We start from the raw sequence: 25,110 nt of genomic DNA, 5'->3' as shown, positions 1-25,110 counted from the left end.
CTCAATGTGCATCCCTACACTGCAATTACCGGGATGATTATTAATTGCTTCTTGCTAGAGAACCATGAGAATTTTAGCACTGTGAAGTAGGGCAGAGATCTTTCTTTATTAGTACTTATTTACAATTTTTCAGTTTCTTACAAATCAATGGACATAAACAACAAAATAAACTTAAAGACAAACATATTAAACAAGGTCTGAATTTATAATAAGAAGATAAAAGTCCCATAAAAGCCCCTATACTATTGATCATATTATACTGATGGGAAAGCTGGTGAGAAAAATCAGACAGGGAAGAGTTGGTTTCTGAACTATGTCTGTTTGCATTTACACTTGCAACTCTTTCCAGATGGGTGTTTGTTGTGTAATCAGAGAATCAGAATCGTACAGTTGGAAGGGACCACAATCCTGCATGCAAGTTTTTTTGCAGCATTCAGAGCCAGCCCATATTTTCCCCCATTTAATCTGGATTTAAACCTTTCCGCAACAAATCTCTCTTAAAAAAACAACACACCTGTTGACAACGACCCATTTGTGATATTAAGCCTCCATCTGGAAGTATCTTCTATATAGGGGGAGGCTGCAGAAAGAGGGCACAATGAATTCTAGAAAGAGATACCAAATCTTAGAAAAACTTGCTAGACTTTGTCTCTTATGGTATTATTGGAATTGATGGGTAATTCTTCCATCGCACAAAACACCTCAGAACCTAGAGGTGTGCTGAAGTGTAGTGGGAAGCTGTGCTCTATTTCATATCCTTGAAAAGTCCACCATTGCAGCTATCAGCAAAAATAAATCAGATCCTTTATGTAAGCTGCTTCTTATCCACAACTTTTGAAAGGAAAATTAAGGGTTGATTTGGATATCCCAGAACGACTGCATTAATAAGCATTCCCACCAAACATTGGATTCCTCAAAGCTCTATATCCTTTCCTAAACCGTTTCCCCATGATATGTTTTAAATTAATTAATGTGGGCACCATTTGAAGTGCAATATAGGTGTTTGGATCTGCATTCCACAAACACTTCCAGGCTTCTCATCCATGTCCGCTTCTCAGGACTTAAAAGTTCATTGGAGAATTAGGCAATGATGCCTCCAGTGGTGAGATATATACAGTGGCATAGCGTGGGTTGTCAGCACCCGGGGCAAGGCAAGTAATTTGCGCCCCCTAACCCGTGGATTTGCGCCCCCTAACCCGTGGATTTGCCCTAACCCCAGATGTTGCGCCCGGTGCGGCCGGGCCCCCCTGCACCCCCCATGCTACGCCACTGGATATATATATATATATATATATATGCAGGTTTTGGTGTCTTCGGGTGTCTTCCCGTGTAAGAGTCGGGGTGTCTGTGCGACGTTTCGACGAGGTCTCACTCGTCATCTTCAGGCTGGTGCTTTCGGCTTCTTGTTACTGGAACAGAGCTCTGTTCCAGTAACAAGAAGCCGAAAGCACCAGCCTGAAGATGACGAGTGAGACCTCGTCGAAACGTCGCACAGACACCCCGACTCTTACACGGGAAGACACCCGAAGACACCAAAACCTGCATTCCTGTACCCGTGAAAATCTACGAAAGCAAATATATATATATATATATATATATGCTTTCGTAGATTTTCACGGGTACAGGAATGTAGGTTTTGGTGTCTTCGGGTGTCTTCCCGTGTAAGAGTCGGGGTGTCTGTGCGAGTCCCGTGTAAGAGTCGGGGTGTCTGAAGATGACGAGTGAGACCTCGTCGAAACGTCGCCCAGACACCCCGACTCTTACACGGGAAGACACCCGAAGACACCAAAACCTACATATATATATATATATATATATATATATATATATATATATATATGCTTTCGTAGATTTTCACGGGTACAGGAATGCAGGTTTTGGTGTCTTCGGGTGTCTTCCCGTGTAAGAGTCGGGGTGTCTGTGCGACGTTTCGACGAGGTCTCACTCGTCATCTTCAGGCTGGTGCTTTCGGCTTCTTGTTACTGGAACAAGTAACAAGAAGCCGAAAGCACCAGCCTGAAGATGACGAGTGAGACCTCGTCGAAACGTCGCACAGACACCCCGACTCTTACACGGGAAGACACCCGAAGACACCAAAACCTGCATATATATATATATATATATATATATATATATATATATATATCAGCAGGGATGACAGAAAAAATCAGTTCAGTTCACATTTAAAGGTGAAGCCACCTAATCTGCACTTTGCAAAACAGTATGCGAACCAAAGCATAGTTGAAATTCACACTTCTTCAAATTTTGCAATCCAGTTCTTCAGCCAAGTAATGTGTACAAACATGAATATATTAATGGAAAAATAACATGCAAAAACATTTCATATTAGTAAGAGGTGCTTTGCAAAATGATGTATGTTAGACAAACTGCGTACAAAATGTGCATATAAGGAGAAATATGTGCTAAAATACCAATGAAATGTCATTAAGACTTAACATTTTTAAAATATTTCTTTTTGGAAACTGATGTGGAAATGTGGGGAACTAAATTTAGGATTGGGGGAAAACTGTGAGAATACTACTACTACTATTACTACTACTACTACTACTAATAACTGAAATTGACAGATTTGCCCATCCTTACCTTACACAAGGTTTGTATATAGTACAATGCAATTTTCATCTCTCTTCTACATAGGCCAAACTTCCTAGACTGTAGGAAGCAGCTATAAAGTACTGCAGTGTATGTTGGAGACATCTCAAGTGCAGAAGCAGTGTGTAGGAAGGAGGTGGGGGCCTCATATTTCCACCCTTCAAGTCATTTTTGTCTGATCGGGATTGTTTCAAGACTGGGATTAAAATGGGCTTCCAGCTGGGCAAAAAAGTGCTTGAGGGAGTGTTTGTGGGGGGGAAAGTGGTGGGTGGCGCAAGGGTTTGGCACTTCCCTTCCACCTGCTACTTCTCCACTTGAAACCACCTCGTTTGGCATAAACCTCCATTTGAGAGAAGGGACTATAGTGCTGCCATAATGCACAGACCTCAGTTTGTAGTGAATATATTTTGAGCTTTGAACAAATTGCTGACTGTCAGCCGCTATTCCCTACCTGTAACTCAGGAAAACCAGTGACTTGCTTTATAGGATTGTGAGGAGAAATACTGCTTAGGATCCTAAACTGTTCTGCAAATTGAGCATGCCACCTAGCAGCAGCAGCAGCTCCTGGTGGATTTCAATGTATTAATCTGATCATCTCATTGCTGACACATTTCAGTGTTGTGTTATCAGTGGCTCTGACTCTGAAGCCAGGATTTCAGTGTCACCAAGTGACTTATCTGTCCTTGCCCTTCTCGTTCTGCCCGGAGGCAAGAAATGGCAGAGAAAGAATGAAGAGGCCTGCCGGGGACCGGAGGAGGGCAGCATTAACATAACCTCGGCAGGAGTAAATGAAATGCTTGGCAGAGTTCCCAAGATGGGCAGGAGGAGCTTCACTGTGGAGGCTCCTTAAGGGCTTCGTCTTAATACTTGTCAACAGCTGACTGGCAACAAATCAAAGTTGCTGCACTTGTCAAAGGCTTTGCAATGTTTTCTTCTAACAAAGAGGCAGAGAGAGAGGAGCTGAGCGATCGAGCCAGACAATGCCAGTCAGAAAAAGGGCAAAGAGCCACCAGAGGAACAGTGCAGGCTGCTCTGGGTGCTGGATAATAGAAGCCTAATCCTCTTAATGAAGATCTCTGCGCAAATCATTAAGCTGCTTATTGATGCCGACTCTGGTTGTTTGTTGACTTTTCTGATCCTGAGCATTGTGCTCATTCCAAGTTGACATTTTGTAGGAGACATCAAGAAAAAAAATTCCCGCTGGAGCATTCACTGCAGCCCACAGAAGTTTTGCGCAGAAGGGGGACTCGTTCTGCTCTGTTCTGGGGCAGGTTGGAGTGTGTGTGGTTCATTGCAATGGAAGGACTCCTTTTTTTACAGGCTAATACCCCCATAGGAATAGATGGATGAGTGTATTTTTAGTCCACATCAGTTTTGCATGTATATATTGATAAGTTCGTCTCATCTTGTGCTCACATCATTCTATACTTCTTTAAAAATGCATTAAAACAAAATATGGATTTTTGTACTTTTTTCTTTTCAGCTGTGAACAGTACTGCAAAGCCAGAGAAATGGGATTATTTTATTATGTATTTGTGATATTTATATCCCACCTTTCTTCTAAGGAGTTCAAGGCAGCATATATGGTCCTCTGCTTCCTCTATTTTGTCTTCAGAACAGCTTTTTGAGGTCAGTTTGGCTGAGACAGATAGTGACTGGCCAAAGGCCACCCAGTGACGATCATGGCCAAATTTGAACTTGGTCTCCTCTGCCCTGCTGCATCACACTGGTACATTGTTTACTGTTCCACTTTGCATATTAGTCCAGGAAGTGTCAATCAGGTTGGTTTGCTTAGAAATGTGGACCAGTCCTCAAGCATCCCTAGCCTTCCACCCCCACCCCACCCATTCTGCTCTGCTTTGTAAGCTGAATGTTGGCGGTAAGCCTGCCCTGACCCTGGGATCAAAGCACAGCCAAGCTTTTGAAGAGAGTGAATAATGAATAAACAGAACCACCTACCTCTCATTAGAGAATTCCCTTTGTTTGGCATTGCAAATGGTAATTAATGGATAGAGCCTTTTGTCACTGAGGCATTGGAAGAACCTCGATGGAGAAAGCACCCTTTTCCTGAGTCAGACTTGCTGCATTGGAGAGCTGCCTCCCTCTTTGGCCTTCTGCTGGTGAAACAGAGGCCTACAATTCCCACCTCCAGATGATTTCAAATACTGGGTGCTTCACATGCACAAGGCTTAAATTGTTCTTGTCAAGCTTCTTTTGTGCTATTTATGTTATTTTTCAGGCAGAAGAAAAATAGGAAAGGCATTTGTAATGCAGACGAGTGTGCTGCCTGATGCAGGCTTAACATTGGAGCTGCTGAAACCCAGCTGAAAGAAAAGCCACTTTAACTACCTTATGTGAAAAAGTGCCCACATCTTGGAGATCATTTGCCCAGGACTCCATAAATTTCTTATTACAATCTCTTTACTATGTCTGCATGACTTAAAGCATCCTTTCCATAATTTAAAACATCCTGAGATTTCTGTTGATAGTGAATTCTCTACGGCCCCATAATATATGCCCTATAGGCATTTCTAGGGTTGAAAGTCTGTAGAACCTTACAGCCATGCTTTCTTGTCCAGTGATGTAGAGTTGAACCTAAAGCACAGTATCCGGCCTAGTGCAACTTTGTCCTCCTCCTGTGGCTGCTGAAAAAGATAATTGTCCCAAGACATAGGGCAAAAAGAGGGCAGCGACTCAGATCAGCTGCATACACATTAGAGAGAAGAATAGGCTGGTTATTACCCACAGGAAATTATGTAAGCCAGGGTAAGGAGGCGATTGATCTCAGTTGCACCCTTTCCCCTCTTCCTTGGCTCTTTGTGCATGGATGGGTATGCAAAGTAATAATGAACCATTACTTGTTCTGAGCATCCACACAGGGACACACACGCTTGGGAGATTTCTTACATGCTTGCATACATGTATCTCAGAGAAATGTGGTCAACAGACAACAGGCATGCAAGATGCCCTTTTTCAGCTCAGAAACCCATTTCTTACATCTGTGAATCAAATGCAATTGGTAAAAAGGTGGGGGACACTTCCTGCTTCTCAAAAAGATTTGCTCTTTCTCCCTTGCTGTCCTAGATGCTTGGAACAGCCTTCCAGAACACCTATGTGTTACCTCCTTCAGAACCCTTCCCCAAAATAATACCCCCTGCTTCCCATGCCCTACTGTACTCCTGATCACACTTTCCTTCCTTGAACTTCACCTATGTCAAATATTAGATTGTGTTGTGGCCCCAGAGTCAAGGAGCAGTCAAGACCTGGAGCCAGAGGCTGTAGAGTCAGACCAGGCCTCTGATCCTGCTGCTGGAGATCAGGACATAACTGAGGCTGAGGAACATGGCATTGGGAACAGGTTGGTATCATGCCACACCCAGCAGCATAACTGCCAGGGTGTTGAGAGATAACCCAATGCTGTTCTCTGAAACTGACCCTGGAGATAGGACTGCAGCCAGTGACTCCATTACCTATCTCACCAAGTCAGTTGAGGAGGATTTCATGGTCAGTGGCACCAAAAGCCGTTAAGAGATTAAGTAAGAATAACAGGGTTGTTCCTATCCTGTCATTTCAATAAAGCAAACCCTCCAAATGTCCTTATTTTCCAGGGATGTCTCTGATTTAGAGAAGTCCTCCCAGTTTCTGATTTGATCCCATAATGTCCTGCTTTTCTTTAGGATGTCCCTATTTTCATTGGAGAAATGTTGGAGGGTATGGAGTTATTCAGCTCCTGAGCTACCTGAAGGCAATCCTGTATAGGGAAGTTTTTGTTTTTTTCCAAATGTTTAATGTTTTATAATGTTTTTATATATATTGGAAGCTGTCCAGAGTTCTAGGGCAACTTAATGAGATATATGGGGTATAAATAGTAAAATTATAATTATGGAATGGGTTGTCCCTATTTTCATCAGATAAATGTTGGAGGGTATGAATAAAGGTTACCCACCATGGTGACCAAAGCTGATTTAGTTCCATAACCAGGCCTGAAGGCAGATAGAAATGGGTCAAGATAATTGGTTTCATCCAAGAGTGCCTGCTGTCGTCCAAGGGATCTAGAGGAAACCACATGGGATGAGGTGGGCAGAGGGAGACTGGATTAAATGTACATTTGATTTAAGTGTGTATTTTCCCTGCTTTCCATAGGCTATTAATATTCAGAAGTGGTGCATTACAAACTGTGTGTGAGTGTGTGTGCACATCTGTGTCCATAGCTTCATGTCACTTGTGGAAGATGCACAGTACCTTCCTTTCTCTTGCACACTCTTTTGCAAAGGTGGCTTTTCCGCAATGTGTGGGAAGTTTGCCTCCCAGTTGCCAACTTTGTAGGAGAACACAAGGTGGCATTTCACTTCTTCACTGTCAATCTAACACTTTTCATTAGAAGTCAGCTCCCCTTCAGCAAGGATAACAGAAATTATTTTTAAATTGGAGGAAATTGTTTTAAAGCTACAGCTGACATTAGTACTGCTTAGAAAGTGCACAGTTTTTCAAATAATAGGTAGAAATAGTACCCTAGCTGTACTAGCTTAATTAACTGTACTTTCTCTTCAAAGGCACAATTCAAATGTTCTCGTCTTGCCGCAATTAAAAAAGCATTTACCACACATGTGAACTTTTAATTAGAGCTAATAAAATTAGAGTAAACGAAACAAATATTTTCCCCATTGGTGAAGAGTTTGTAACTTGCTTTTGGAGGCGTCAGATTTCAAATAATAATCAGTCAGAGTTTTCAATGGCCTGATGGGAGACTTTATTGTGAAGTGTGGTTGGGACCAAACTGTTTGGAGGAGTAAACCTCTCTAAATGTTCTTTTGTTTTTGCTTTGTTTGAGAATAAGCAGGAGACCTGGCTACATGAAGTGACTGGCTTAATGTACAATTTGCAGTAAAACTGCAACAACTCCTGCATTTTAAGGAACGTTCTTCATCTGAAAGCTTTTTACCTGTGCTGCCTTCACACATAATGGCTGCGTCTTGCTTCACTGCCTCTGCTCGACAGCACTCTATAGATAATGTGTGTATTATCTTTATTATATTTCTAGTCCACCTTTCTTCCATGAAACTGAAAGCTGTATACAGGGATCTCCCCTCACCCATTTAATCCTCATAACAATCCTGGGAAGTTCAGCTGAGGGGTAATGATTAGACCAGGGATGGCAAAAACGTAAGCATGCTATTGGATTCCAACTCCCATCGTTGGGGCTGATGGGAATCTTAGCCCAACAGCATCTAGAGGACCACTGGCTTGCCACTCTTGGAGTAGACCACAGATACCCAGTAAGCTTCATGGCTAACAGTGTGTGTGTGTGTGTGTTCGGGTGGGGTTGAACTGAAGTTTCCCCAGTCCCAGTCTGACACTCTAATCATACTACACCAAAATAAGAATTCCTGCACTTTGGTATGTTGACTTTGTGTCCATGTTGTAAAACATTTGCTGCTTCACCAATCTGAATGTGTACAGGGTCAAGTCCTAACTTGTCGCTGTTGAATAGTTCCACTTTAAATTAGATTTTTGGCTCAAATAGGTGAAACTGGACAGAGTCAGAAGTTGGGATAAGGATGCAAAAAGCTGGTTTGTCCAGAAGATAGAATGCTAGAGGAAGTTCAAAGTTCAAATCTATGTTAGTCTTGGATGTAGTGATGGCATTGGGCCTCTCTGTTTCCCAACTTGCAGCTGTAAAATGGGAATAGTGCGTTATCTCATATAGTGAGTGTGGACTGTCTCTTCTTCCTCTTCCTCTGTGTGTGTGTGCGCGCACGCGCACAATATATATATGGAATACAGTGGTACCTCGGGTTACAGACGCTTCAGGTTACAGACTAACCCAGAAATAATACCTCGGGTTAAGAACTTTGCTTCAGGATGAGAACAGAAATCGCATGGCGGCAGCAGAGGGAGGCCCCATTAGCTAAAGTGGTACCTCAGGTTAAGAACAGTTTCAGGTTAAGAACGGACCTCCAGAACGAATTAAGTTCTTAACCCGAGGTACCACTGTAATAAAAATATCTTCAGCAATACAGATATTTGTCATTTTTGAGTCAGTAACAGTTATTGCAAAGGTTAATGAACGCAACATAGGACTGTCGCTTTAATAGACATATCTGGTCTGTAATAGAAACACCCCTCCCCTTTCTGGGTATGGTTCCTTCCATAGTTAAATAGGAACTGATTGGAACCTTCACCTTGCTTTTGTAACAGGCCACAGCTGCTATGTTGAGTGTTAATCTGCTGCTTCCTAGAATTGGAGCAGGACCCTTGCAAGGTTTCCTCACACAGTGAGTACCCTCTCCAAACTGACAGGATACTATATCTCAGAAGGTGGTTGTGCAAAGAGTGTGACCAGGTTCTTTTGCATATAGCATACCAGTACCAGCACTTGAAGGTAGGAATGGTTAATTTTGCTTTTTCTCAACTCCTTTTTGTGTGTCTTAAGTTCAGCTTGTTCCATGACCACATCAGGGTTCTCCCCCCCCCCCCGTTTTTTAAGTCTGCACAAAAATTCAATCACTTCATTGGCATTTCTTCTAAGATACTTGTTTTTGTATGCAGTGCATGTACTCCAAGCAATTTCCTGTAATGTATTTTTCTATTTTATTTTCATCAAAACATGCATTTTTGTATGCCCTTTCCCCTAATTTCCCTCCCTTTTTGTGCACATATTTTGGTTGAAGAACTGCATTAGAAAATCCACAGAAGTGCATTTTTTTGAGAAGTAACTGGGCTTCGGTTTGCATAATAGTTCAAGAATTGTCACTTGGGTGGGTTTGCATTAAGATGTGAACTGAATGCATTTCTACCCATCCCCACTTAAGGGCCCTCCATTCACATATTTTGTATGTAGATAATTTGTAAATGGATCATTTGTTTCTATTTATGTGAGAACAAATTTAAGCGCTAAGCACTGCGAGACAATGCATAACAATCTGCCCAAAATTGCAAGAACAATCTTTGGGAAAGCTCTGGAGTCCCAAGTCAAGAGACTTAATTCATCTCAGGCATTGCCCACACTTTTGCCCCACACTTTCCAGGCACAGACCTGCGTTTTAAAGCTCTGTGTCTGAGCGCTCTTCTTTCTGCCCCAGAGCTTCCCTGCAGAAATCAGCTCTTTAAGGCTGAAGCACAACCAACGGCAACTTGGGTATACCATGGATTGCCATTTGCTCTGATTCAGCAGTAAAGAGTGAGTTTTCACATGAAAGCGCCTCTGTTCCTTTTGTATTGCTACCATCACCATTGTGATGGGAGCACTGCAAGTGAGAGCTGAATGCAACAACTTTAGCAAAGGATTGTTGAGACATGGCTGCTGGGAATTAGAGGGATAGGCCAGCATCCAAGGCTCTTTACTTGCTGTTTGTTGCTCATGGTACAAAGTCAGGCAGGCAGACATATTCCTCTGGTTAGTGTAAGGCTCAGGCAGCGCCTGTGATTGAGCTGAGAGTTATTGCTTTGGCATTCATTGGGCATGTTGCTGAGAATCAATATCTCACCATAATTATCTCATTTGGCTGCATTTCGAATTGGATAACAAGGTTGAATCCTTGACCATGCCATCCTTCATTCGTTTATCCCTTCCCCGTCTCTAGCAGGGGAGGGGCAGCCCTTTGCCTCTTAAATAGCGGAGAGAAAAGAGACTGTATAATGAAACCCTCTAACATCCTATAACATGGCCTTACCCATCTTGCGGGGGCAGGAATAGACTATCTTGTTGCCCTTTTCAGCTCCCCCAGTTTTGTAAGAAGCTGCACAGAGCTACAGAGTGATGGAGCACAGGAGGATGAGATCACAGGCTAAGTTGATGATAACAGTCATGAAATTACTCTTGATGTTGTTACTGAGTCAAGCTGTTAGCTGTGTAGAGCATGCCAGTTGCTGTGGCTGATGGGTACCAGATGGGTACCTTTTTGAAGGGCAAGTGTATAACCTTTCCAATGGTTTATTCATACAAATAGGTTTAAATATTATGAATCTTTGTTTTGAAAGGCTGAGAGACAGGTTCACACATGCACTTTGCTTGATTGTCAACACCTGATAATTTGCAGCGGAACTTGCAAAACGTCTTGGGTGGAATTCAATGTTGTGCTTTTGCAACAATTCACTCTGCACAAGCATTGCATCTTGCTAGCTGGAAAGATACCCCCTCCTCTCTTCCCCATGCTGTTCTAGGGGTTCCTCCGACACCCCTGAGCCAATTTTTTGGGGGGGATGCAGAGGCACACAGAGGGAGCAGAGGGCAGGTGGAAGTCCTTCTGCTGATGTGGCTGGTTAGGTGAATTCTGCCCTTTATGCCTGAGGTGGTGGGAGGTTCTTTCTGTGGAGTTTGACCTGTGGTGGTTTGTGCACACATTCACTTGAAAATGATGGGTATACGCTGGGCATGAATGCGCCCTTTTTGTGCTGGTGGAATGAAAAATAAGCATATAAACAGGAGAATTCGTGGATGCCAAGACCCAGGTTTGGGGCAAGTACTCTTTATTGAGAAAACCCTAGCAGAGATTTAAAATCACAAAATATGCAGTAAAGTTAGTGTGGACATGTTTTACTTCCAAGTTTAAGTTAAAAAATGGTTTACTTACAAACTCCAAAGGTCAGATTCATGCACTGCAGAAAATTGCACAGGCAATAGAACTTGGCTTAGTTAAAACAAGGGCTTGATTACATAATCCTTCCCAAGGTGAGGGAAAGTGGACATAACTAAACCTGGCAGGACAGCCTACTCTATGGTATTAACCCCTTCGTGCATTAGACATGAGCATGTCAGTTATACGAGGCTGGTTATCCCACATTCTGTACACATAAACAGGCAGGACTGTTCTCCGAGACACACTTAAGTCGCAAATGTAATGTGTGTACTAGCCAATTACAGATATAGTCTACAGCAATTTTTGTAATTGCCGTGGCCGCTTTTGCCTGTTACTGCAATCAAGGGAATGGCTGTGGATGATGGTTTTGATCTAGAGAAAGTTAGTTGTGCTTAACTCTGATGAAAACAAAGGCCACACAGTTTTAAAGAGTCATAAAATACCATCCATGAATTTATTGTGCTCAGTTTAAAAACTAATAAAATGTTTTAGCTCTTGTGGCTGTTCTAGGGAGATTATTCTGAAAATTCACTCTAACAGTTAGACATTCCTTCTAATCGCCAGCCTAAATTAATGGGCACTTTATATCCATTGTTCCTGTTCCAATGTTCTCTGTTAATCTAAGTAACTCTTTCACATTCTGCTGTATTAATGTTGTATTCGTAAAGTGCAGTTATCTCTCAGCCTGCATAGTAAAATAATTTCCCCTTGTTCTGAATCTCGCCTTCTCTAGGAGTCAATGCAGTAACAAAATCCAGCATTATTTTCCATTATATTACACAAAATATTACTTTCCAAATGCACACTTTATAATTCAGTAATAGTGTTCAAACAAAACCGAGAGGGCCAGTAGCCAGCCAATATTACATGGACTAGTAGGAGCTGCTAGAATACATGTCTGTGACCTTGACAGGGATTCACTTGGGCAGGATTATTTTGGGGAACTGAGATAGACTAGACAAACAGGAAACTTGATGATGGCATCTGCAGTGAGGCCAAGAGTGGGTGTCTGGGGCTTCATATATAGCTTCGATCATGTTTAACCAATGTGATACCTTCCAAATATAGTTGAACTACAGCTCCCAGAATCCCTGGTTTTTGGCCATGTTGACTGGAGCTTATGGGAGTTGGAATTCAACAGCATCTGGAAGATCACAGTTTCCCCACCCTTGATTTAGGTATAAGCATGTTAAGCTGAATCAGAAAAAGGCCCTTCCAGTCCCAAGGCCTTTCCCTCTGACTGGCATTAGCTTTCCAAGAAGTTAAGCTGAGGTTTTCCCCCAGCCCTTCTTCCTGATATCCTTTTATGGGGCTTGCAGGACCTTCTTTGTGGCATAACAATGTACTTTGCTGTGGAGATATATGCCCCCTCTGTAAATGTGCAAGTCTATAAGTATATATGAAAAGCTATTAGTGCAGACTGTTCTCTCACCAAATCACCAAGAGCATAGCATAGGGGCACCTAGCATTTTGCCTGGAGTCCAAAAAATCAGAAGGATACCATATTGGTTATTCCTGGATAATATGGAGGATGATAATAAAAACTGGTTTCCCCAATAGTGATGATGAACTCTGGCAAGCAAGTCTCATGCACATTAAACCCTCAACAGGGGACAGAGAAGAGGTGGTGATGGTGCCTTCTTACAACCCTAATTCTATGAGGGTTGACTCATTATAGGTTTTTATGTACACCAATGTGCTGTGGGAGAAAGAGGGGGCTGACACTGTCATTGGCTGGCAATTGTTCATTGTCATAAGATCAGTTTGACCTAGTACAGGTACCACAGTGTTCTTAATCTGTGATTTAGTGTGTCTTTTCGTTATTGTATTGATATTGCATATTGTTTAATATGGTTTTATTATATTTTATTATATTTTATTTTTATTTAAGCATTTTCCAGTTGCTATTAATACATCACACATTTTCCATCATACATTGTTTCTATACAGACCTCCCAACCCATCTCTCCATAGCGTACATACACCGTAAATAGCTTTGAAACTTTTCAAGTATATATAAAAATCTAATAAATCAAATAATATCTGTATCCCTTTGTGAATAAATAGTGAATGATCATCTGCTTCTGTACTAGATGGAATTCATCTCAGAGTCTCTTGGTTCATGTACCATCATTTTATGGAAGTACTGACTGATCTCTGCATCTTGAACCATTTGCCTATCTTGCCATAGATTATGTCTGTTGGTATGTGGTCATCTTCCATGCTGTGCACATGCCCATGTCAACCCAACATTCTCTGAGAAGATAAAGACGGCTTGCTGTAGTAGCCTATAGGCACCATCTCTTGTTCAGAAGTGTCAATGCAAACAATGGAGATGGAAGCAACTAGAGTGATCCAAGTCAGCTGCTGCAATAATAATAATAATAATAATAATAATAATAATAATAATAATAATTATTTATACTTTGCTCATCTTCCCCAGCCACTCTTGGCAGCTCCCAACAGAACACCAATAACAATAATAAAGCAATAAAATCAAATATTAAAAATTTCCCTAAACAGGGCTGCCTTCAGATGCCTTCTAAAAGTCAGATAGTTGTTTATTTCCTTGACATCTGATGGGAGGGCGCCACTACCAAGAAGGCCCTCTGCCTGGTTCCCTGTAACCTCACTTCTTGAAGTGAGAGAACCGTCAGAAGGCCCTTGGCGATGGACCTCAGTGTCCAGGCTGTATGATGGGGGTGGAGATGCTCCTTCATGTATAATGGGCCAAGGCCACTTAGGGCTTTAAAGGTCAGCACCAACACTTTGAATTGTGCTCGGAAACGTACTGGGAGCCAACGTAGGTCTTTCAGGACATGTGCTATGTAGTAAGGTGCTATGTAGTCAGGTGCCAAGAAGGGAGGCTTGGTAGATCAGTATCTTTGTCCTGATAACTACTTTCGTACCTCAGGACATTCCTGATATGAGTGTTTAGTTCTTCCTCAAGTTGACAGTCACTGTGGATGCAAAATTTACAACCTTAGTACCAGCTCTGTCAATGATTATTATAGGATGTTGTAGAATTACTTTACAGTGGTGCCTCGCAAGACGAAAATAATCCGTTCCGCGAGTCTCTTTGTCTAGCGGTTTTTTCGTCTTGCGAAGCAACCCTATTAGCGGCTTAGTGGATTAGCGCTATTAGTGGTTTAGCGGCTATTAAAGGCTTAGCGGCTTAGCGGCTTAGAAAAAGGGGGGAAAGCGAAAAAAATCGCAAGACTCGCAAGACTCACAAGACGTTTTCGTCTTGCAAAGCAAGCCCATAGGGAAATCCGTCTTGCGAAGCGCATCGAAAAACGGAAAACCCTTTCGTCTAGCGGGTTTTCCGTCTTGCGAGGCATTCGTCTTGCGGGGCACCACTGTATTGTTTTCTTAATGCAGGTTTTGAAGGAAGAATATGTCAACAGGACAAGGACACAACTCACTAGACCATGAATTCACAAATTTGGTGCAGTACTAAGCATATTGCCATATTGGGAGTGGCAATACTTTTTGGAGCTTATACAAGTTGCATCTCCTAACCAAACCAATGCTTTAGTATAATCAATTAAGGGGAGGTCAGGTGACTAATACTGTGCCTTATATTTATCTGGCATTCCAATTTGCTACTGTCAAGTATACACAACTGGACAAATGAATGCCTAACATTTTGACTATTCTCTTGCACAGAACTAACATGTTTGGTCAAGTAGGAAGGAGAGTGCTGCTTGTGTTGAATTCATTCCTTAAACTGCTGTTCCCATTACATTCCCACTAGCAAAACAAGTTACCTGCACTTGATAGTGAGGCAAAATTATACTTTCTTCATATCTTTAGTGAACTGAAGGGAAGAACATTGGAGAGTATTAGTGCTATTCAACTTCTGAATTGAAAGTGTATCCATCTCTGAATGTAGCCAAGAAGTGATTGGATCTCTCCACAAATATACCATCCTTCACTCATGTGCCACCAAAGATCCACATATCAGGACTATTAAGATGTAAAGCATCTCCCAAAATGTCTCTTGAGACAGCCTCCTTGTGGGGAACAAGGTGGGGATAGGGACCTGTCCTGCAGCAGAGCTCCACTTGTACCAAACTGGCGTGTGCTACACGATGTGAGCGGCTGGTTATGAGCCCCAGGGGTCTGGCTAGATTCAGGCTGGGTTATTAACACCATAAATCATGAAGACAGTCCTGAGGAAGGCTGACGAGGCTGGTGCAGGCTGCAAGAAGCATTGAGAGGGAGGGGTGGTGGCCAATGAAGTTGCTCAATGCTGCATGTTATTTTAAGAATCTTTCATTTTTATAACTATGCTGTCAGCTCCTGCAAGGGGAAAGAGAAGAGAGAGAGATTCAGCCAGCTTGATTCCTGAAATTGGAGACTTCTGAGAAAAAGTTGTTTGAACATGTAGGACATTGGCCGGACTAGAAGAACGACACGGTTAGAATTGGGATGAGAACCGAGGAAAAGCTGATTCCAGAAGGACAGCAGGGACGGCCCTATCCTTAGGCAGAGTGAGGCAGCTGCCTCAGGTGGCAGAGGTTAGGGAAGCGTCAGTGAGGTGATGGAGGATGGAGCTGTCTACGCCGGATGGCCCACCTGTTTTCCTCCGCTAGCCTCTTGCCTTCAGACATCGTGGAGGACATTGCCTCATCTCCACTGTTGGGTCACATCCACACTATGCATTTAAAGAACTCATAGACCAACAGTCATGACTTACTCCAAGGCGTCCTGGGAACTGTAGTTCATTGCTGAGAATTGTTAAAAGAAACCTCAGTGCTGCATTTCCCAGCACCTTTAGCAATTGCCACTGCTGTTAAAGTGGTATAAGAGTGCTTTAACTATATGTTGTGGCTGTGACCCTGAGGTGCCAGTCTGGTGGATTTCTGTATGTGAAGTGGAGAGGTGCCACCTTGTCCTTTGCCTCAGACAGGAAAATTTCCTGAGCCAGCCCTGAGGGACAACCGTGGAAAGTGCCATTAAGAGCAATGTACATGCTGGCAGTGCTTTGTATGGAAAACGTCCATGCAAGCAGGTAAGTGCAGGGGTTCTGTGGGAGACTCATAGGACACTAATAACAATGATATGTGTAAGCATAGGCGCCGACTCCATGGGGCTTGAGGGGGCTCGAGCCCCCTCAAAAATTTTTTTGGGGGGGCTCAGCCCCCCCAATAATCTCGGGCGCCCTTCCAGCAGAGCGCCGCCGCCGTCCCCCGCCTCCTCCCCACCTGCTCCTTCGCCAGCCAGCCAGCCAGCCGCGCGCCCTAATGGCGGGGGCTCCTGCCTCGCTGCTTCGCAGCACCACCGCCACTGCCAAGGCACTGCCGGAAATCCCGCGAGAACAGGGGAATCCCGACTGGCCACACCTCCCAGCCAGCCAATCGGCTGGCTGGGGGGCGTGGCTTGCCCTATTTAGGGCCGGAGCCACTTTATTTGCATATTCATGAGCTTATTTATTATTCATGAGCTTTCCCGGGCCCCCCCCAATATTTTTTCTAAGTCCGCGTCCCTGTGTGTAAGGGAGGGTGAATTCCAACTTCCTGCTTTGTTTTGACTCTGATCAAGAGCATCAAGGCACTTTTACTAAAAAGGATAGTGTGTCAAGAAAGCTGCAGAAATCAATGAGCCAGGCAAACTTATCTGCATCTTAAAGACTTTGTGCCCAATAGATACAGCTTCTGTAGCTGAACACCCCCCCCCCCCTGCCCCCAGCCTGTAGCTCAGGCTGCTTGGCACAGGAATGCTGGTCATTATTATGAGGTAGTCTTTGGGTGCTCTTTGATGCACAGTCCACATGGCTGAGGGATGCATGCAGAGGTGCTAGCTTCCGAAGGAGAATGGGGGTGCGGATGTCATATCTGTGATGTCAGGACATTGGGGGAGCCAGGGGTGGAGCCAAACATGGCAGCAGCCTCCTTAACACATTACAATTCCCAGGAGTCTTTGTTGGAAGCAATGACTGTTTAAAGCAACGTCATAGTGCTTTAAATGTATGGGGGGTGTGACCTTAATTCCGAGCGAGAATTACAAATGTCCTCCCTTTTGGACCGTTGTAGTAATCAGGGTGTTGGAATATTTTGGAAAATGACTATATTAATATGTTGGCAGGTTAGGGGTGATTAATAGGGTAGCCAGGTTTGCTGATGATGTCAAATTGTTCGAGGTGGTTAAAACAAAGAGGGAGTATGAGTCGCTCCAAAATAACCTCTCCAAATTGCTTAGAGATCAAGGCTTTCCCCTGGCTAACCCAAAGGGTTTGTGATTTAAGCCAGAGTCTTTCTAATTCATGTCTTATTCTCTTAGCCATGATGTTTTGCTGATTATCTTAAGACAGGAATTCATATGTGAGGTGTGTGAAACAAGGTTCTGTTGTGGTGCAGGAGTATATTTATTGCCAAGCAGTTCTTGCCTTGTTTTGGGGTTTTTTTTTGCTCCTTCACTGCCTCACTTGCCAAGATCAGATGTTGAGCCACAGATGTAGCATAAATATTAATGGTGACACTGTGAGACATTCCAAGCTTCTTCCTTGGGAAATGTCAGCGAGTGCCTGAGACATGTGGAATTCTTGCTGTGATTGTAATTGGCATCCATCTACGGAGCACAAAAACACTCACAGGCTGCTACTAGCTGATGTGGGCTAATCGATCTTTGTAAGGTAGGAAGCCAAGCCCGTTCTGGCAGAGATCTTTTCTGGAGCTGGCAAGGGAGCAACAGGCTGCACCTGTATGCCAAACACGATTGGGCGAAAGGGACTCATCCAGGAGGTGGCGTGGAAGAAGCAGCAAATCACAGAGGTTGAGTGCTCAATTAAAATGGGATCAGCACATTAAGAGTCCAACTTGAAGGCACAGGGCTATGTTGATGTGGCACAAAGGGAAAAGTATTCTTGCATTAGAGCTGGAGAACTGTTGGTAGTTATATAGTGGTAACATTATAGCTGTCTTAAACTGAATTCCTAGACCCAGGAAGGAGATTTTACACTTTGTCAGGCTGACAACATAGCAGGCAAAGAATGACTATTTGCTTTGTGTTTAAGAACATGAGGAGGTGGTGTTGGAAGGGGACTGGGTCTAGGGCTGTACAGGGGAGAACCTTTTCCCTTTCAGTTGTTGCTAGTTTGCAAGTCCCATCATACCAACCATTCCTACAACACCAGCAAGTTTTCCTGAAATGTAAACTTGCCCTTTTGCAGCACTGCAAACCGAACATGGTATGTCCACCCACCAAAAGCAGAGGCTTGGAATCTGTTAGGAGCAGTGCTGTTTGCCAGGGGTTGATAGCTCTCCAGATGTTTGGACTACAATTCCCATCAGCTCCAGACAGCACAGTCATTGGGGATAATGGGAGTTGTAGTCCACAAGATTTGGAGGGCTCCACATTAGCTATGCCTCTCTAAACATTCCCAACCCTTGGCTTATTCAGAAAACCCACTGATACAGCATCCCTGGTTGGCAGCCATCCAGCCTCCCATAAAAACCTCTGACAAAGGAGGAACCACCACATTTCAAGGCAGCCTGTCAAACAACTTGTACCACCACCAAGTGTTTCCTCATATTAAATCTTAAACCCTTTCCCTTGACAATTGTGTAGGCCAGCAGGGGGTGGCTTTTTCCACCTACCTTGTCCATCCTCCAGCCCTTCATGAGGGAGTTGCTTAATGCATACTTTGACTTGGCCTATTGGTAAGCTGTATGTTTACTCAAAAGTTTATCTGTGTTAAAGGAACTGTTGATTGTTGGTTTTCTAGTGTTACTCTGCACAGATTTTGTATGTCTTATTAGGTATTGTTATTGTATTACTGTAGTTATTCTTTGATTTTTGTGTGAGCTACTTTGAGCACAGCTTTCCTTGTAGAAAATCCAATGTACAGTGGTACCTTGGGTTAAGTACTTAATTCGTTCCAGAGGTCTGTTCTTAACCTGAAACTGTTCTTAACCTGAAGCACCACTTTAGCTAATGGGGCCTCCTCCTGCCGCTGTGCCGCTGGAGCACGATTTCTGTTCTCATCCTGAAGCAAAGTTCTTAACCCGAGGTACTATTTCTGGGTTAGTGGAGTCTGTAACCTGAAGCATCTGTAACCTGAAGCGTGTGTAACCCGAGGTACCACTGTATAAATAAATTGACAATGATAACCCATTAGCAGGAGCCTACCCTCTGGGTTCCCTAGTGAAAGAAAACAAGTGTTCTTCATCACATATGTGACAGCCCTTCAGACGTTTGCAGGGACTTCTTCATTGTCTCAGTCTCCAGTCTCAACATACCCAACGTTTTCAACCTTCCTTATAGGACTCGGTCTCTGGGCCCCTCATCAACTTTACTGCCCTGCTTTGGACACATTCCAGTTTGTTGTTGTGTTGATACCCTCCTTGAACTGTGGTGGGGCTGTTTCAGGCCCCCCTCCCCCTCTTCTCAGGTGCTGCATCAGTCTTTGCATTCAGTTTATTTTGTGTATATATATATCTCAGACAAGGCATGCTCTGAGCTGCTGAGGTGGTTGTTGTGTGCCAAGTTTCAAGAGAGAAACCTCATTTCCCCCAGTTTTCTGTTGTTTTAGCTTTTGAGTTAAAAATGCCATCGATGAGCATTTGCCGCAGAGACCTCCTTTTATTGATCTCCCCAAGGCAAGCGTCTGTGGTGCGTTGCCATCTTGGTCACCCTTTGTGTGCCCTCCTTCATTTGGTTGGCTTTTCTCTCCCAGTCAAGTGCGTCTTCGGTTCCCTGAGGCCTGGCACTTTTTAACAACTCTGCCCAGTCATGGTGCTATGGGGAAATGGTGCTGCCGTCCTCCTTGTGGAGAATCTGAGGATGCTACTCTGGAAAACAATGAAAGCTGTGCATGTGGAATACTCTCGGATAGGGCTGGTTTACACATCAGATGCCTTGCTTGCAATATCTATTTTGTGAGATTCACTCATCAGAGCACATTCTCCATGGAGTGGTTTTTGATATTATGAATTTGTAGTGATGGAACATGTGTGAGCTGTTCATGGCTCCTCTTTTCATGAAGTGCGAACTGCACGTTTTTGAAACTTGCACATCTCACTATGGAGGAGATGCATGATTGTATGAAAAAACTTGTTTTTCTCTGTCAAGATCAGTCTTGGATTTCAAGGGGAGCAGAGCCATTCTCCTGTCTCCTCCAGAAGTCAGAGCAGCTGACAGTAATGGCCACTAATGTGGATGGCTTTAGAAGACTATTTGACAAATTTGTGGAGAAGTCTATCAGTTGCTATGCTCTACTTGTATGGTTGGTGCCAGTAATGCTTCTGAATACCAGTTGCTGGAAATCACAGGAGGACAAAGTGCTCTTGTGCTCGACTCCTGCTTGAAGGTTTCCCTCCGGCATCTGGTCAGCCCCTGTGAGAACAGGATGCTGGACTAGACGGGCCTTTGGCCTGAGCCATCAGGCTCTTCTTCTGTTATGTTCATCTAAGGGCACCATGTTGAGTAGCCCTGCCATCCATATTGTGTAGTTGGAGGGGATTCTGGGAAAATATAATGGTGGCTGCCAGGTGCAGCTACCAAAATCACTTTGGCAACAGCAATAAAGAGCCAAAGAAAGTAAGGCAACAACAACACAACAAATACAAATGTAACACAAAAGAATTGCCATTTTAATGAATAAATAATGAAAAGAAAATGAAAACTAATGGAGCAATAAAATGGTTTCTCTCCCCGCCCCTCTTTGCAATTCCCTACTGGAAATAGAAATAGGAAATAGGAAATAGAAATGAGCCTATTAACTCAGTTGCATGAGTGAAATTTCTCAAGGGCTATTAGAACAAGGAGAGGGGAATCTATCCCTCTTGTGTGCTCCACAAAAATAATGGCTGTGGTCTCCTCAGCAGGCTTTGCTGAGCTGATGTCCTCCAGATGCAGGGTGCGGGCTTGGTGAAAGCTACCCTACAATTTCTCTGGAGATCCAGGATTCTTGATCAAAGCTTGTCAGACAAACTCTAAAGCAGCATTTCCCATTTCATGCCTCATTAGGCCTCTGGCCACCTCTCACCATGTATATAAACTGCACCAGTCCGCCTTTCCCTTTATAGGATGATGGATGACTCTATGTTTCCCTATAGGCTTTGGATGCTTACTGATGGCTACTTTGACTGCTGTTAAAAGGGAACTGGGCTGGAGCACATTGGAGAGAGCGCCTGGGGCGTTGCAGGATCTGGAAGGCAGAAGAACATGAGGGGATTTAGAGGGGAATCTCATGGATCCCACCAGGGCCAGTTCTAGATTAGATAGCAGAGTGTTCTCTGGTGGTGCCTCCTGGCAGACTTAACTTTTGGCTGCAGGCAGCAGCGTCACCATCTGCATGCGGTGGCTGTGTTCTTCTGCCCACCGTGTTAATTGCCTACAATGCTCCTGATTTTTTATTTTTTATGTTTGCAGTATTTTTAGTCACTTTTTGTGCTACGTTCTCACAGTGTAGCAAACACACATAATAATTAAATTGCTTTGGAATGCTGAAGCTAAGCACAGTATCTGGAGAAACCTGGAGAGCCTCTGCCGGTCCATGTAGACAACACTGAGCTAGATTGATCAGTTGTCTGATTTGTTATTAAGAAGCTTCGGGTGTTCTATGTGTGTGATATCACTTGCAGTGAACAGCACAACTGCCTTTCTGCATCATTTTTAGAGTATTTACAAATATTTTGTGGATGCTTGGTGCTCCAGGATGGATGCATTCATCTGGGCTTCTAACAATAACCACAAGGCAAACACTAGGTAGGCATCGATTTTCTGGAGTTGCCTCTTCGTCTCCTCTTAATAAATTGAGTTCCTTGAAGGCATTGCACTTCACTCCTCCAGTATCGAAGTCTACATCTTCCCTCATTTTAAGCGAGAACAGTATGGCTTCCTCCTACAAGAAAGTTCCTTTCCTCTGCTGCATAAGGACCTCATGCATAAGAGCAAGTGTGAAAGATGCATGGGGTTTGTCAGCCAGAAAGGCTGTAGGCATCCCCTGTGTCTCTTCTCAGGCCAGTCAAAGATGGCTTATCCAAACGGAGACATGCAACATATTCACAGCAGAATCCCCATAAGGAGCAACCACATGTCTTTCATACCTCTTGATAAACTACCGGAGTATGAGCATTCTTCTGTGTGAGAAAGAGTGTGTAAGTGTGAGCGTAACTGGTGAAGGGAGGCATAGTTTAGCAGAGGCATCTACATCCCTAGCATGTACATAATAACATAACATTTACTGCTGCACTCCAAGCCTTATCAGGAGGCGATATCTCAGTGAGCCTGACATGCCAGCTCCTCCTTGTTTCAACATGTGGGGCACTGAGGTTTGGGAGCAGAAACAGCCAAGACCCATTAGTCCTCTTCTGCTCATAAGGGGCTGAATCCACATGCCACACGTATAAATCTTTGCAGGGGTTTTTTTTTAGGTCACTTTATTCTGACTCTACAAATCCCAGTGCTATCTCACACCTCATAAATCTTCCCCATGTCTCCAAGTCACTTAGTTTTCCTCTCTTGGGCTTGTTAAGCAAAAAGGGTCAGAGTGTTTGAAATCTAGGTTGGTTTTATTTTCAGAGATTGATTTTTCCTCACCACACTTTCTTTTAAATTGAGCTCAGAAGATTCTAAGGAGAGCTTGGAGTTTTGGAAAACCAAAGGGACCTTTTCACATGGGCATTTGCTAGCCATTACTTGACTTGCTGACAATTGCATTGTGGCAGTGTAGCAGTTTCTAATCTGATAATATCATCTCATATTTGCAAAGAATTGTCTCAACGCTGCCCATCCCTTAAGATTTTCTACAAAGATCCTGTTCTTTGTTTGCCCTGTTCTTTCTGCTGGGCCAGAAGTGCTGCGGGTTGGTGTGACAGGGACTTTTCTGTGGTAGCCCTGAAACAATGGAGTGTCCTGCAAAAAGAAATGGCCTAATCCCTCCCTTTGGGTTGCAGTGTGAAGTGGACCTATTTAGGTTTCCAGCCAGCTAACCATGATTTCCATCCTACAGTATACGCCATTCCACCCCCTTCCTTCTGGTTTGCCACCTCTTCCCACAACTGTCAATCAGAATTCTGGGCCCAGTAAGCAGGCTCAGTTTTCATTCTGGTTCATCTTTGTTTTTTGCTTTAAATATATATCACTCCTGCTAACCTTGGAATTCCCCCTAGTCTGCTGATGCTTCCCTTCTGTTCATAGATGCTGGCACACGGATCAACGCTCAAAGAATGAGATTGCTATTGTTAAACAAGACAGAGCAAACATGATTTCTTTCCTTTCTAATAATAATGGGATTATATAGGATAGGATTTTTTAAAATTATGTTTTTATTGATATATTGTTTTAATTTTCCTGTGACTGTTTCCCACTTTGTAGATACATTTTTACAGCGAGACTGAAAATTACTAAATATGCTGTTTGGCAGGAAGAAAGTCAGATCAGTGTTGCTGTTCATTTGGAGGAAGGAACTGAAAAAAATGCAGCATCCAGAACGTGGCATAAAGGGCCAGTTCAAACCTTTATTTATAGGTTGAACAGAATTAGTAGAACAAGCAAAATTTATATTTTGCTTGTTCTACTAATTTGCCTGTCACCTAGGGACAGGTGATGATAAAATGTAAAGAATAAATAGAATATGGTGACTTAGTACAAGCTGATCACTGCAATGCTGAATGGGTAACTCAGGCCACGGCAAAACTGGAACTAGCCTAGGACAACCTTTTCTTGCAGCTCCCACATGCTCGGTGGTTGAGTGACTTGGCCTTGCTTCTTCCTGAAGGGACCCAGGAACTCATTGTGTCCCTTCCTCGCTCTTCCTAATGGCAGCCGCTTCTCCTTGCTCTTCCCTTCCCATTTGTAGACAAGAACAGCAGAGAGAACCGGGAACAGTTGGGACTGGATCTTCCTGGCTCCCTCCAATAAGAAAAACAGTAACTGTAAGTTGTCGTTGTGTAGTAGTAACAAATCAAGCTCTCCAAAGGCTCTTGTAATGCTTCTTGGAATTAAAGGCAACTACAAGTACATGAAGGCTTCTGTAGCTATGGTGACTCTTTAACAGCATAATCCTATGCATGTCTACTCAGAAGTAAGCCCCACATTGTTCAATTTGTGCGAGAACCTTTAGTGTCTGGAAGCAGTTTTGTAAGAGATGTGCACATAGTGCCCCCCCCCGGGGGCTATATTATTTAATTCATGCAGTTTTGTGTTGTGGCAGTAATGATTCATCCCACTAACATCTGAGAGGGGCTGAGGTGTACATTGGCCTTGGTTGGGGAACCTGAGATCTGGAGCCTCCTCCTCTATGAAGACTGCCTTGCTCCTGCCCTCCCAGTCTTTGGAAAGGTGGAAGGCACCATGCCATTTTTTTGTTACACTTCACATCTTGCCTGACACTCAGAGTTGACTGTTTCAGGGCACTGTTCTTCTTGAGTAATTGTGGTTATTGGTTTGATTAGCATTTTCATGGTTGTTTTAATCACTTTTATGTGAGTCATTTGGTGGCGCTAAAAGCACATAGAAACATAGAAATATTTCTATAAATAAGCAAATAACACCATCATTAGGCTGGAAGCTCAGTGTCAGTAATCAAACTTAAAACAACAACAACAGCATTTGAACAGTAGTGTCATAATAAATCAGAACATTTAGCTAGCAAGTGGCTGGACCAGGCCCCAAAATTATTCCTACCCACCCCATTCAGTCAGGGGCTTGCTGAGTCATTTTGGGCCTAGTCTGGCATCTGTAAAGGCTCTTCTGTCAGTCGAGACATGTGCCAAGCAGGCTCTCCTTTCCTTGGGTATAGAGCAGGAGCGGGGAATCTCAGGCACAAGGCCCTCACGCGGCCCTCTGGCCCTTAGAACTCACCCCAAGTCATGCCCTCACTGGGCCTGCTTTGTACCCCAATTGTTTTCGTCTGGTTAGAACAGAGCTTTCCAGACTTTTCATGATGGTGACACACTTTTTAGACATG

The 25,110-nt window shown here is 43.5% G+C and overlaps 1 protein-coding gene across 4 annotated transcripts in view; it reads left to right on the top strand.

Annotated features, from left to right (window-relative positions):
* Window positions 1–25,110, top strand: part of LOC309527894 (uncharacterized protein) — a gene marked incomplete at its 3' end in the record, with an annotated part of 212,564 nt that overhangs the window by 157,062 nt on the left and 30,392 nt on the right. Inside the window, exon 1 of one of the 4 annotated variants that reach the window (XR_014217405.1) lies at window positions 8,839–8,888. The exons of the other annotated variants lie outside the window; for them this stretch is intronic. Of the gene's footprint in view, window positions 1–8,838; window positions 8,889–25,110 lie in introns of those variants that run through there. 4 annotated transcript variants of the gene reach the window in all.

This window comes from Podarcis vaucheri (assembly GCF_965113315.1).
Source record: "Podarcis vaucheri genome assembly, chromosome: 3".
Taxonomy (NCBI): domain Eukaryota; kingdom Metazoa; phylum Chordata; class Lepidosauria; order Squamata; family Lacertidae; genus Podarcis; species Podarcis vaucheri.
Note: the sequence above shows the minus strand (reverse complement) of the source record. Positions and strands in the feature narration are given on the sequence as shown.